Source organism: Passer domesticus, chromosome 4, assembly GCF_036417665.1.
Source record: "Passer domesticus isolate bPasDom1 chromosome 4, bPasDom1.hap1, whole genome shotgun sequence".
Classification (NCBI taxonomy): domain Eukaryota; kingdom Metazoa; phylum Chordata; class Aves; order Passeriformes; family Passeridae; genus Passer; species Passer domesticus.
Window position 1 is genome coordinate 42,159,222 of NC_087477.1, and position 13,167 is coordinate 42,172,388.

The 13,167-nt window shown below is 40.8% G+C and overlaps 1 long non-coding RNA gene across 1 annotated transcript in view; it reads right to left on the reverse strand.

Annotated features, from left to right (window-relative positions):
- LOC135299071 (uncharacterized) overlaps positions 1-11,906 on the reverse strand; it is a 19,282-nt gene extending 7,376 nt beyond the window's left edge. The window contains exon 1 of the long non-coding RNA XR_010361102.1: positions 11,282-11,906. This is a non-coding gene — a long non-coding RNA (uncharacterized LOC135299071). The remainder of the gene's footprint in view (positions 1-11,281) is intronic.
- Positions 11,907-13,167: the final 1,261 nt, after the last annotated feature.

Here is a 13,167-nt window from a genome sequence, read left to right on the forward strand (position 1 = left end):
GGAGTGGATGGAGGAATGTATAAAACAGACTCGGGTCAAAGGCAGCCAAAGTCTCTACTGAAAATGAAGTAGGGGATTGCAAAAAGTTAGAATCAAGGTATAGAGGAAGCATCTGAAAGTTCATCATTAAACTGGTCTCCAAGTGGCAGAGTTATATTGGGTAAAAATCCCCAAAGTGAAGAACAGCTTTCTGAAATGAGATTTCAAGCAGAAAGACACAGACCATGCAAGTCCAGTTCACTGCTAACAGGCTGCATTCCCTAACCCAGGACACACCCAGTTTTCCACAGTGTTCAGGTTAGCTGCTCTCTCTAAAAAACTCGTGCTGCACAACAGAAATCCCTTCTCCAGAGAACCGACTTGATGAAGGACTGTCAGACTTTAAAGAATTTGTGAGAGAAAAAAATTTCCATTTAGTTTTATATTCTGAACTTTGCTCCTGTAAAATCAGCCTCTAAGTGATAGTCAATGGAAGTTTTTCAGAAGCAGATGCAGGGCTAGGACAGTAGGGCAAGATCTTTCCTGGTTGTGGAAGAGAGAAAGCTTAGTGGTGATTTCCTTTCCTTCATGGCAGACTTCCCTTCCATCCTGCAGAGCTTGACCTGCCTGAGCTGTCCCCAGCACAGTGTAAATGCCTCTGCTGGTCTCTTGTTTAGCCCAGGTGAGAGCAGCAGCACTCTCTGTCTCTGAGCTATTTCACACCCATTCCTGCATTTTGTCCAGTTAGTCAGAGTTGGATTTTATTTCTAATGTGCAAATTGAAAATTCAATACTCATTAAAACATGCTTGGTTTTGCCTCTGGATTTTCATTCTCTTTTAGCTTCCAGTCTTCTTGGACATGCCCTGTTGCTTCCTGATGCCCAGAGGCATTGGACTACCCAGACCTGGTTAAGCACAGTCTGTGATGCACCACGAAGTTCAGAGAAACAGAGGGAGAGGTTTCAAGTATCTGACTGCAGAAAAGACAGGGTGTCAAGGAGCTGGGATAATTCCAGATCCCCTGCTGAAAGAGATAACAGAGGGCCAGCAAAGCCCTTGCCAGCCCTCAAGGTAGATCAGCCTCTGTAATTGCTCTGCTAGGCAGTGGAGAGCCAAAAGGGTTGCGAACAAGCAAGATTTAAAGCAAGCACCAACCCAAACCAGAAGTAAATATTTGGTACGTTTATTTGTAACACACATCTAAAATTCTGACTTAAATGAGAAAATAAAAGCATTATTAGGGCTACAAAATATCCTCAACATGGAAATGTTCCGGTCATCAATGAGAAAAATTTAAGGTTGCAGGACAGACAGTAACATGATGCCTGGGTCTGAAAATATGAAAATGTTACTTCCGAGCAAAAATAATCCAAAACAAAAATATTCATATATAGCTTGGAGAAAAGTGTCAAAGGGGTGGTAGTTCTAGAAGGACTATAGAAAAGATTATGACAGCTAAGCATGAATAGTTGCCTAAGCACTAATTTAGTAAGAGATAAAGTGATAATTCTACAACTACTTTTTTCCAGTTGATACACATCAAAATTTTTGAGTGCAAAACGAAGATTTTGATTTCTTACATATCCCATCAAAACATGAAATCCAGTTCTTAAGTCCTATCTGGATCAGATCCTAAAGTCTTGAGCAATTATTCTATAACATGGAAAAATAAAGCAAGAAAACAGGCTTGCTTGTGACTTCTGTGTTAGGTTCTTCCAGAAATTTCCACTGGTTGGTTTTTGTTTTTTGGAACTAGAAATTTCATACCACATGCTGACTTGTGCTGAAAAAGCACCTCAGCTGGGGAGAATATAAGTGCAAGCCTGACAGGGGAAAGTCCATCTTCTAGTTTTTTCAATCAGCATAGCTTTCAAAATCTTGTTACCATTAAACTGAATTTCTGATACAACCACATTATTCCCATTAAAAAAAAAAATCCTGATGGAAATCATGGGAAAATGTCAGTAGCTCAAGGTAGGTTTTGAAGGTAGCTGAGCTCAGTGGCAGGACTAAAAGCAGCAGTTATGTGAGAGGTGAAACCTGGTGCTGTAATGAATCCTTGTACCTGCAAGGTACCAGACAGAACAATATGTAACAGCCATTACTCATATCAGCCAATGATGACAGGATAACAAATGGAAATTTAAATTAGGGAGACTATGAAAGTTCTGAATATTCAATTAACATACAGCTTTGTGAAATGAAAGATGCCTATTTTTTTTATGCTGGCTACTTTTATCTCCAACTTTGCAATACCTGATACTAAGTGAAGAATTTTAGAGCCTTTCAAGAAACAAGCTCATATTCACATGAGAATCTATGTTATATTTTTGTTTTTGACAAAGTACTTATATTAACATAATCAAAGACACTCAATACAGTAACACTTCAGAATAGGTTTTCACTGGACAAAGCCTCTGTTCTGCAACTAATTTATCAGTTTTAGCACGTGAATGCCTATCATTCACTAACCCTAAAGGATGACAAAATCAGTCTCAAGTCTGCCATGGCTTTGTTCATCTGTGATGGATCAGAGCCTGCATACAGTAGAACACCTCCAGAGCCAAAACTCAATGTCAAATGTTTAAAATAACATCTGGTTTTGAAAAACGTGCACAACAAATAAACCTCAGATGTATGCTTACATTTCCATACCCTGAATTATCCAGGAAAAGAGCAAAGAAGCAAGGATTGGCTTGAAGATTTTTATAATTTTTATTTTTTTTTTCTGTTGAAGACAAGTTTACTAGAGAAAGCCAAGGGACAGGACAGTGTCAGCAATATCCTCACACAGGTGAAACTCAGGGCACAGAGAAGTGTTCTGCCCTCCTGAGCAGGGTCTGGGGATGCTGCCATTGCCAGGTCTCCAAGGCAGCCAAAGGCAGCTCCATGGAAATACCTGCCTTAGTGGGAGCCCCAGGGACAACAAATGTGCAAAACATCACAACTGTAAAATGAATGCTCAGAAGGTAGGGATTTGGTTAACTTCCAATTTTAAAAGAAATTAAGACTGCCTTTCAAGGCACTAAGGCAGCCAGATTCTATCAGTTCTTACTGCATTTTGAATAATTCCCCTGGCTTCTCTCCAGCAGGAACAACTTATTACACTGCTGTTGCTTTGAACTGAGGGCTTAACACACAGGCACAGAAAATGAACTTTTAAAAGATTAATGTGAAAAGTAGTAATTCTAACTCTTTGGCTAAGGGATTCATCTGACCAAGAAAACAAAAAAAGCCCCAGGCTTCTAAATATCAGACTTAATTGGCCCAGACAGATGAACTGTAATTTTGCAGTAGCCTGGGATGTGTAAGATGAGGCACACCCTGGGTGCTGGGCAGGACACCATTGTGCTCTAAGTGCCAGCTTATTCTGGTCAGGGGCAGGAAGCAACTCCCAAGGGATAGCCCTACAGCACCAGCATCATCTCCTGTGCCTCTTACCCCTCAGATTTCATCAGGGGCATTTACACAAGCCAAAAGGATTTGACTGATAAGTTTTAGCACAGATGCTGCAAATTCAGCCTTTAGGTGTAAGTAGTCTTGGCGAGTCACAGCTCTGTGCCCTTAATAATTTACCTCCCCTTCCATAAGTGTAGTCTGCTGTAAATTACCAAAGACTTATTATCCAAGCTGTTGTACTCTGAGGCACAAAGCCCAACCCTGCCTCTTTTCTTTTCCCCAGTCCTCAGTCTGCTCTCCTCAGGCTTGAATTGCATCCAGTTGTGGAAGAAGACAGCCACTGCTACAGCATAGAGGAGTTTACTCATGAGATGCAAGAAACAAGGAAAGAGGAGTAAGATTGCTTCCTGGGGCAGGATCTATCCTGCACTATTTCTCTACCTCCTGACAATCCCTTGTAACTTGTTAAAGGAATTGGAAAAGATCCTTCCAGCCTGATGGAACCACCCCAGTGGTGACAGCCAAGTTTATTAATGGAAGCACCATGTATTCTAAGTAGTATTGCCACTGTGGAGGTGTTTCTTGCATAATCTCAGATCATGTATGCAATTGAAATAGGCTAAAAAATGGGTTCAAAAGAGGAAGGAAGACATTATTCTATTACAGGGAAGGATTTCACTGAATTAAACTAAATTCCCCACAGGCAACGTACTCATATTTCTGACTTATTCAGCCCCCTTCCTTTACTGGAAAGGGAGTGTAAAAAAGTCCAGCAAGAAAATTGCTGCCATTGACTTCAGTGAGCAGATATTTCAATGCTGAAATTTTATTATTAATATTTTTGAAGAGGTATTAGGTTAGAGATGCTGTTTGGTGTTCTTTTGCCCCCAACCAAAAAGGAAACAAGCAACTGTTTTAAACTTTCCATGAAAAAATATTAGGAGAAGCCTACTGGATAGTGTTTAAAAGTAGTATTATTTTTGTTAGTAGTCACCCCGAGTCCAGAACTAAATAGTAAAACAATAAGTGAAACTATAAATAGTATGCATCCTCAGCAATAACTTGTCAAATATTGGCTACATTAGGGAAGACATTAGGTCACAGCCTTTTGATCTACTGAGAGAATATCAGCAAGCCAGTATTTACAAGAACGCTAGGTCAAATGTATATTATTTACACATAGAATGCCAACAGGAAGATGGAGGAGGTAACTCATCCAAAATTACCCCAGTATCACTCTGAAGTACTTCTCTGCTGTCAAGTGTCACCCTCAGCAAGATGCAGGCACAGATCTTGCCTACACAGCAATGCAGGGTGTGAGTGAGAAAAATGTGGGTCATGCAAAAATGGATCCAGCACGTGGGGGAAGGGATTCCACAAAGACCTGGAGACCAGCTGCCCTGCTGGTAGCTGCAGCACGCTGTCTGTGCATGCAGAGGAGAGGGGGAGCTCAGTGGGGAGCTCCTGTGATGGCTGAGTGCTGGAGCACTCCAGGCACGAGGAGCCACACAGAGAGCTGGGCATGATCAGCCTGAGGCAGGACCTGGGGGACGGCTGCCACCAGCACTAGGATGGAGAGGGCTGGACAGAAGACAGGCAGGTCCTTCTTGGAGGTGCACAGGGAAAACACAAGAAGCAATAGTCATGGGTAGGAGCAAGGGAAATTCCAACTAACCTTTCTTTCCCCTCCCCTCCAGGGAAGCCAGTTAAGGATGCAAAAGGATGCCTGGGGAGCATGTCAAATCTATCCTTGCAGGTACTTAAAACTCCCCTGGACAAGGTCCTGAGTGCCTGATTTGACTTAGGTGTTGATCATGTTGGAGCAATAGTTGTACTACAGATCTCCAGAGGTTCCATCTAACTTGAATGAAAACACACAGAAGAAAAACCAAATAAAATCCATTGGTTATCCAGATGGAGGATGGCAATGTCTGGCCATGACCAGCATCACCATCATTTCCAGATGATAACAAAGTTTGAAAATAAAATATATGTGAAAGGTGTGAGATTGAAGGATATCCTTGCATCCTGCCCTTTAGTTCAAGCCACAAATTACAGGAAGGGAATTGTCAGGCACTTCTTTGCCCCCCCCATTTGAGATACCTCCCAAGGTTGCTTCTCAAGGACAAAGGCTGTTCAGTACAGCAGGAATCCTGGCAATGTGGAGTAAACCTGCTTTTCACTGGGCTGCAGGAAGAGAAACCTTTAAAGTTTTTCTCATGTGACTTCTCGACTGCATGCAGTTTCCTTTCTGTCCTGCATCTTCAAAAATCTCTGTAAATTATATAAGATTCATAAGTAAAATATTTGTTTGCTTTACCCTAATCTGGTTTGAATTGAGTGCCACAATGTTTAAAATCAAGACACCATGTAAAATTTCATTTGTGTACGCCGCCTAATGTATCCAAAAAGGTGTAAATTGCGTTCCTGACTAAGTTCTCTGGGGTTGCAGAGTTGGCAACATGGAAGTGCTGCCATTTGTGTGGAATTTTCCAGTGGAGAACATAATCTAAAGAGCTGCAAGAGTGTCCCTGCAGTAGGCTGGCATGCCAGCAAGCAGCGCACCTCAACCCTGAAGGCTCAAAGACACGCACCATTTTTTGTAATAACTTGTTATAGCTTGGTGACAGCTTGGGGTGAGGACAAATCAGCTTATATTTTTCATTTTAGTGCGTCCAGCACATGCATTAGCTTTTCAGAGCAATACATTTATGAGAGCAAAAAGGTTACTTCTTAGTCACATCACAACATTAATTGCATTTACTACACTATAATTTGTAGCAAGTGATTGTACAGTCTTCACTTAGAGAGCATAGCTGAAATCCAGTTTCTTCTTTCACAGGCTATACCAAAGAATATTTGTTTGATATGACCAGAAAAAAAGAAATCTGTGAAGTATGTAATGCTTTAAGCACAGAACAACAGCAGAGCTACAAGCTAGAATTAAACAAGTTAAAATATTTTTCTTCTGTCTTTTTTACATCTCCTGATATAATGCCTGATCAGCATCCCAGTGTGATCTGGGATATGCTAACAAAAGACTCAATCTAACAAAAATAATTATGTCTTTTATTAGATACCTAGTTATGTACTGTATAGATCATTATTGGTTTGTATCTCTCCAAGAAACTTTCAGTCTCCTACTATAGTGATAAAATGAGACAGTTAAAATATTTTTTACTCGATTTAGCAGCTCTTTACTTTTTTCAAATAAGCACCACCAGGGATCTGCCACAATAGAGGTTTCTCTTTTTAGGAAGACCACGAAACCTCCAAGGATGCTAGTGAAGGGAGTGGAGCACCAAAATCTGTTCCCTCCATGAGCCAAGTCCCTTTCCTCATGCTGACCACCACTGCTCAGTTACTATGACCAGGATTTGTCCCAGAGCTAAGCAGTTCTGAGCTTCATTTTCCAACCAAGGTTTAATTATGGCCAGTTTTGCTCTGAGACAATTTACATAGCTGTCTATTCACTGAAGTTCACAGGCAGGAATCTTGCCCCCATCCCCCTTTACTAAAAGAAAGGGGAAAAAAAAGAAAAAGTTAGCCCTAATACATACATAATTGATTCAAACCCCAACACCACTAGCTTTTATCAATATGTTGAAACTTTTTGTCAGGGGGTTTGCTTTGAGCTTTTGCAACTGGAGCTAAAAAAACCCCCCTCTCTAACCAATTAAGGAATGTTTTCCTCCTGAACTAGTTACAAAGAAAACTTATAATCATGCCTTAGGGAAACTCTGGCATCTCAAAAACCAGAAGAGAAATAAAATTTCATCAAGCATGCTCTATATTATCTTAATGCAATTTGAGGTGTCTCAGAAGTTTGTAATCTTGCAGTAGGTGCATGGTTTGATGAACACAGGACTCTTGGGATATTTTTCATCCATTTAGTTTTCCTCCCGCCTTTCCAAGACTGTTTCTATTTGTCTTTACAAGTTGTCTGAGCAGAGCCATCTGTCAAATGTAGCCGCAGAGACACACACAGGGAAGTTCCCTTCAGTTTGTCCCAAGAAAGAGCAGCTGGCCACCACCAGGCCTTCTCCAGCAATGCTGCCCATCTCTTCTCAAGCAATAGCTTCACTTTCTTAAGGAAAATCTCCATGGGAGATTGGTGGCAATGATATATCAGGTGAGCTCTTCTTCAGTGCAAACAACTTCCAGCTGTTTTCTTCCTTCATGGCTTCCTCAGTTTCCCCATTCCACGGCTGGATGTTCCCCTGTGTTTGTACAGTCAGAAGCCTCCAGGGTGTCCTGCTGCTCCAAAGGTGCCACATGTGGCTCAGAGCCTGTTTCTGGCAGGCCCAGGAAAACTGGCCAGCTGTCCTGGATAATTGCTGAGGCACTTTGACTGGCTATCAATCTCGTTTATTGGCACAGTGCTGCACTGTAGTGATGTAAAAACCACTAAAAGGGAAACTGCCTGGATGGAGTTACCTGAAATATGCTTTTCAGCTTGTTTCTGTTCTGATCATTGGACGAGAGTGAAGTTCACCGAATTCCCTGCAGAGGCAGCAGTAGCAATTTCATGCTATCACTGTCCCATTTGCACTGGGTGCCCCAATATATTGTCCTCTTCTTCTCTTTCCCCACCCACACCCATTGCAAGTCTCACCTCACAGTGGCATTTTTAGTCATAATTTGCAAACCCCTGACTATGACACTTGCCAAAGCAGAGTTCTCACCGTTTCCACCAACATTCTATATTATCACATGATGGGGGCTGGTGACACCTCAAGTGGACAAATTTTTGCTGTAGTTACATTGCATGACTCACTCAGTAATGGTGCTGAAATCCCAGATTTTTCTGTGCATGTGATTGTTCTTTCCTTCCCACCCATGACTGGCAGTGGGACACAAACACCTGCAATTTTTATCTCACCTCATGTTATACAATGCTTCCTGAAACACAGAATTAGCTGCAAACATGTAAGGCCCAAGTGAATACACAAAGTAGAAACCCAAGTACAGACATGCCCCCACAGCCTTGATGCCCTGTGAAATCTGCTGCAGCTCTGGCATCCTTTTCTAGCACAAACATCAAAAGAACTGCAGTGTGCTGGAGGCCAGCTTGGAAGAAACACTCACTGCATAGTCCCAAAGTCAGGACAGGGGAGAGCAGAAGAGCTCTGGCTAAAGCAGGGAGCTCAGAAAGCAGGAGTGATGCTGGAGCAGGACATCAGTGGTGGTCCACATGGGCCCAGGCACTCAGCATCTCTTGGGATCATGTCAGGCTCACTGTGCACCTAATTCAAATGAGTATTTATACTTTATTAGTAAAGTAGATTAAATGGAATGAGAATTAGAAGATCCCATCTAATCCTCTTTGCAAATGAGGTTTTTTAAGACGTAAGACTTGTATATGATTTCTAACATTCAGAATTAAGGACAGTTATTTCTGATTAAGTTTTATTACTACATTCAAAATGAAATTACTCATGATGATTTTTTTGGTACTAAAAAAAAGGACAAAAATACAAATCCAGTGATCTTCTTCAGCTGCTTAATATTAATGTCCAACTATGAATTGAAATGACCTAAAATTGAGTTAAGGGTCACTCTGTGTCTATTTTTCTGTAGCACAAAACCTGTTATAAATCTCAGTACAGGGTTCTTTCAAATGCAAAAATATTATCTCAACAATCCTCTTCAAAGAGAGAAAGGCGTCACTTGAAAACAAATAAAAGAAAGGCCTTAACTTTAAAAACATATGTTTATTGAAGTTTTTTTTTAGTTTGGTTAAGCTAATAATGATTATGTTTGTCACTATGGGTTCAAATTGCAAGGTTAATGTTAACTTTTACATTTTTACTCTGGCCATCATGTGCTATAGAACAAAGGTACTGTCTACGGAGATTTAAACTGCAGCAAAAATTCCTGTTTTGGGTTTCTATCTTCTCACACATCACCCAGCAGCAGTGAGTCTGAGGTGACACCAGGGAGAGATACAAAATACTGTAGCTTGCTCATCTGCAATCCATCTTGTTACATTATCAGAGATACCAGTAAATGGCATTATTTTTCAAGTTTGCTTTCAAGAAAAAAAATCGTCACCTTCCCTTGATGTTGATTGGTCTTCTAGGGTTTTTAACTCTGTTTACAACAAGAAGTTACAAATAAAGATTAACTAATTTTAGCAGAGGTGAGTCACAGAGATCTGCAGGAACCAACCAGATTCAGCGTTTGACTGTATTCTTTGCTTACTGCAGGCTCTAGAGGAAAGTGATGGCCATTCACATGGCTATCAAAAAAAAAAGTTTATAGTTTCTGTTTCTGTTGTGGGACTGAGCTGACAACCCCATATTTGCACCTGTTCCCTGCCTATTCCGTGCCACCAGTTTGAACAGCTGCATAAATAAATGCTTCACACACACATTCACACAAGCTCTTTTATTGCAGAAAAGTCTTAAATGAAAACTTAAATGCTTAACTTCAAGGGTGGGGCTGTAATGTTGCTGAAAACTTCCACCATCAGACTAATTTTGTGTCATAGCCATCAAAGGGCTTAGGTTAAAAGTTTTGTAGAAAACCTGAATGCAAAGCATTCACCACCACCTCTTTGATAAGAGTTTCACAAAACTGTTCAAAACCACTGACTTCCTTTCTTGCTTGGGAATAAACTTGACATTCACCAACAAATTCATTATCTGGCTATTACTAAAGGCAAGTCTTCCCATTTTGGAAGACCTGTGTTTAGTAATAGCCAGATAAATTTTCACTTATAAAACAAATACCCAAACAGTGCCACTTTTAATCATGAAAACTGCCATGCAGCAGCTAATGAAGAAAGCCAGGCACTGCCCTACCATAAATGAGTCCCCTGGCCCCAACCACAATTCCAAACATTACAAAGTTCAGTCTCATTTTTGACAGACCACTTCCAAATAAAGCAGAAGAGACATGCAAACATATCTTGCTATAAATCTTTCTCTCTCCAGCAGTTTCCAGAAACTGTAATTCAAACAGGGACCAAATCTAGCGGACCAGATTCAGGCAAAATACAATTTTCATTTAAATCAGCAAGAGCTACTGGTGACTAGCATGCAGCATTAAACCACGTGTACTTATTAGCGTCCTAAGAGAAACATGAATTTAAAAACAGATGGTAGAATTTGAAAGAAATTGAATCACAAAATAAGATCATTAACATAAATGCTTCCTCTTCTAATCAGCTACCACTGTGGTACTGTCAACTAGAGTGTTGGGGAATATCATTCATTTCCTCATCCCTGAATGTAAATATATGGATTGTTTCACTCCCCACTTTTTCCCAACCCACCCCCCCCATACACTTTACACAGGCACTTTTTTTTTCCCCCTCAGTGTTTCCCTCAGTTAGAAAAAAATTAAGGTGGACCATTTTCTCTCCTTCCCAACAGTGAAGTTTTCTGCACCTACTGAAAAAATGCTAAATGTTGACAGAGAGGGATATTCTGGGACAACATTTCCGACTTATTCCTCCCACACTAGAGTACAACCTGTCAGGTGCAGGCAAAACAGCTTGGCAAAACAACTAAAAAAGTACAACCGTGGAAGAAAAAAAAAGCAGAGCTCAGGCATTCATATTTCTCAGTTTACATAGCAAGTAAACAACCAGTACTTTGTGCTCAAACCATTCAGTACAAATAAGCTGTTTTTTTCACCTTCTCCAACAGGATTTCTGCAGCCAGAATTTAACCCCCAGTTTAACCACATCATGGATAAGAGCACTGGTTAAAATGCTCTTCACTGGCAATGGCTTTGAGAACTGACTTGCTGGGACACAATATAGGTATGAACAAGTGCACCAGTAAAACCCAGTCATCACAAGAAGCAAGGATACTTAAAACATACTAGCATAATACAATGAATGTCAAAGCTACCTTAGGGAAAAAAAATCACATAAAAATGGTATTCCCTTACCTGACAGAGCTTTCAAAAGTGCACATCCATCCTAATTCCCCAAGTGCAATAAGAAGATGAGCTGCTGTGAATTCTTTACCTTGAGGAGCACAAGAACACATTGCAGGGTCCTGCCTATCCTTGCTCAGCTGTAAACTGTTAATTCTGTCAGATCCTGACCTGCCCAAGCCCCAGCTGACAGCAATGGGCAGCTTGTCCTGTAGGACCCACAGGGAACTTAATTCTGTCTTTTTTTTTTTTTTTTTTTTTTTGTGCTGAGGACCTGGCATAATGCTCTTTTTCTCTGGAAAAAGAAGCAGCACACTCCTGAGATTATCACAAAGTTCCTAAAAGGGCTCTGTTCAAGGGGCCTGCTGGGCCTGAGCTGTAGGAGTACCAGGTGCATAATTTTGCTTTAAGTATGCTTAGCCTGAGCAGAAATTCTGTGAAACTGTTACAGGCATCACCTTAAATTTTTAGGCAAGGCAATCACAGGTTTTGCTCATTTCCAGTGTAATTCATAGAGGGTACATAGGGTTTTGATCTGCAGTAATTTAGACAGACTGTAACAGGCCGTGGAATTTAAATCCCAAGCTTTCGTTTCTCTCTGACTTTAGGTGCTGCAAATGGTGAAGTAACCTAGAAATAAATTTTCAGATTAAAAATGCTCAATTTCTTTGCTCTTCTGGGTTGAAGGAGTAAGGCTAAATATAGGTATGAGGCCAAAAGATTTAAGCATACTATGTTGCAAGTACAGGGCTGAATTTCAAAATCATTACAACCTTCCCCACCATCAACTTATTGTCAATTATTTATACACAGAAAAGAAATCGTGCAGAGATATCCATGTGTTTCTTCTCCAATGAATAAAGGCACAAAACTTCTACCTATTATTTTCCCAGCTGGAAGCTAATCCATGCTAAATTTTACTGCAGCGCTGAAGATTTCTGAAAAGCTTCACAGATGATTGAGCCGAAGCTTCAATACACAGGATCTCTCAGTAGGCAAAAGAGTGTCATCCTCTGTTTGTTATCAGCCTCTTTAAAGCAGGAAGAAGATGAAGAAAAGAACAGATGAACCTGTTGAGAGGTTCTTACAGCATTACTTTCCCCAGCAGAGTTAATATCTACCCTACAATTTTGCACAGTTATTTTAAGGCCTTAAGAACTGGGGACTGACTTAAATTCAGCGGTGCTGTGCTGCAAATGCAAGTGAAATTGAGTATTTCCATTCACCCTGCAAGGCTGTGTGGAGCTGTTGGCCTCTCCAAGCAGCTTTTTCTGTTGACACCTGATGTTCAAGGCTTTCACTGTTGCAGGACCTACAAGGCAGCTGCCTGCTTAGTAAGGACTTGCACTAATTGATTGGGCAAGCTCTTGTCAGGATTAGTATGGGTATAAACTGAGCCTGGAATGGATCTAGGGTTTTTTCTGGGGTTTTCTAGCACAGTTTTGAACCATTTGTCCCACTGGAGTACTGATTCAACAGGACAGAATGAGATGTTTGATCTCATGATGTATGATCTTCTTTTCTCTTTTGTTTTCAATTTCACCTGAACTTCTGAACTGGTATCTTTTTTCTCCAGTTAGCTTAAGTGACTGTTCCATGGCACAGTGATTTGGAAAATGATCATTTTATAACAGCTTGTATTTCAGTCATCTTTCAGCTCCCAGAGACAATTATATCACTGAATGTTATAAAGCTAAGGCTGTTAACATACAGATGGCAAAAACTGTTGGTGCAGCAGAAAAGGAATGGTAAGTGTTTAATCCTACCAGCTGTTCTGAATCCTGTGCAGGGGCAAGAAAACACACTGAAACTTTCTCCTTGCACAAGACTAGCTGTGAGCTCCTGATCGTAGGAAGTTCAGCAAACGTCCTTCAGGCTGAGAGTCCAGTCTCTCCTGT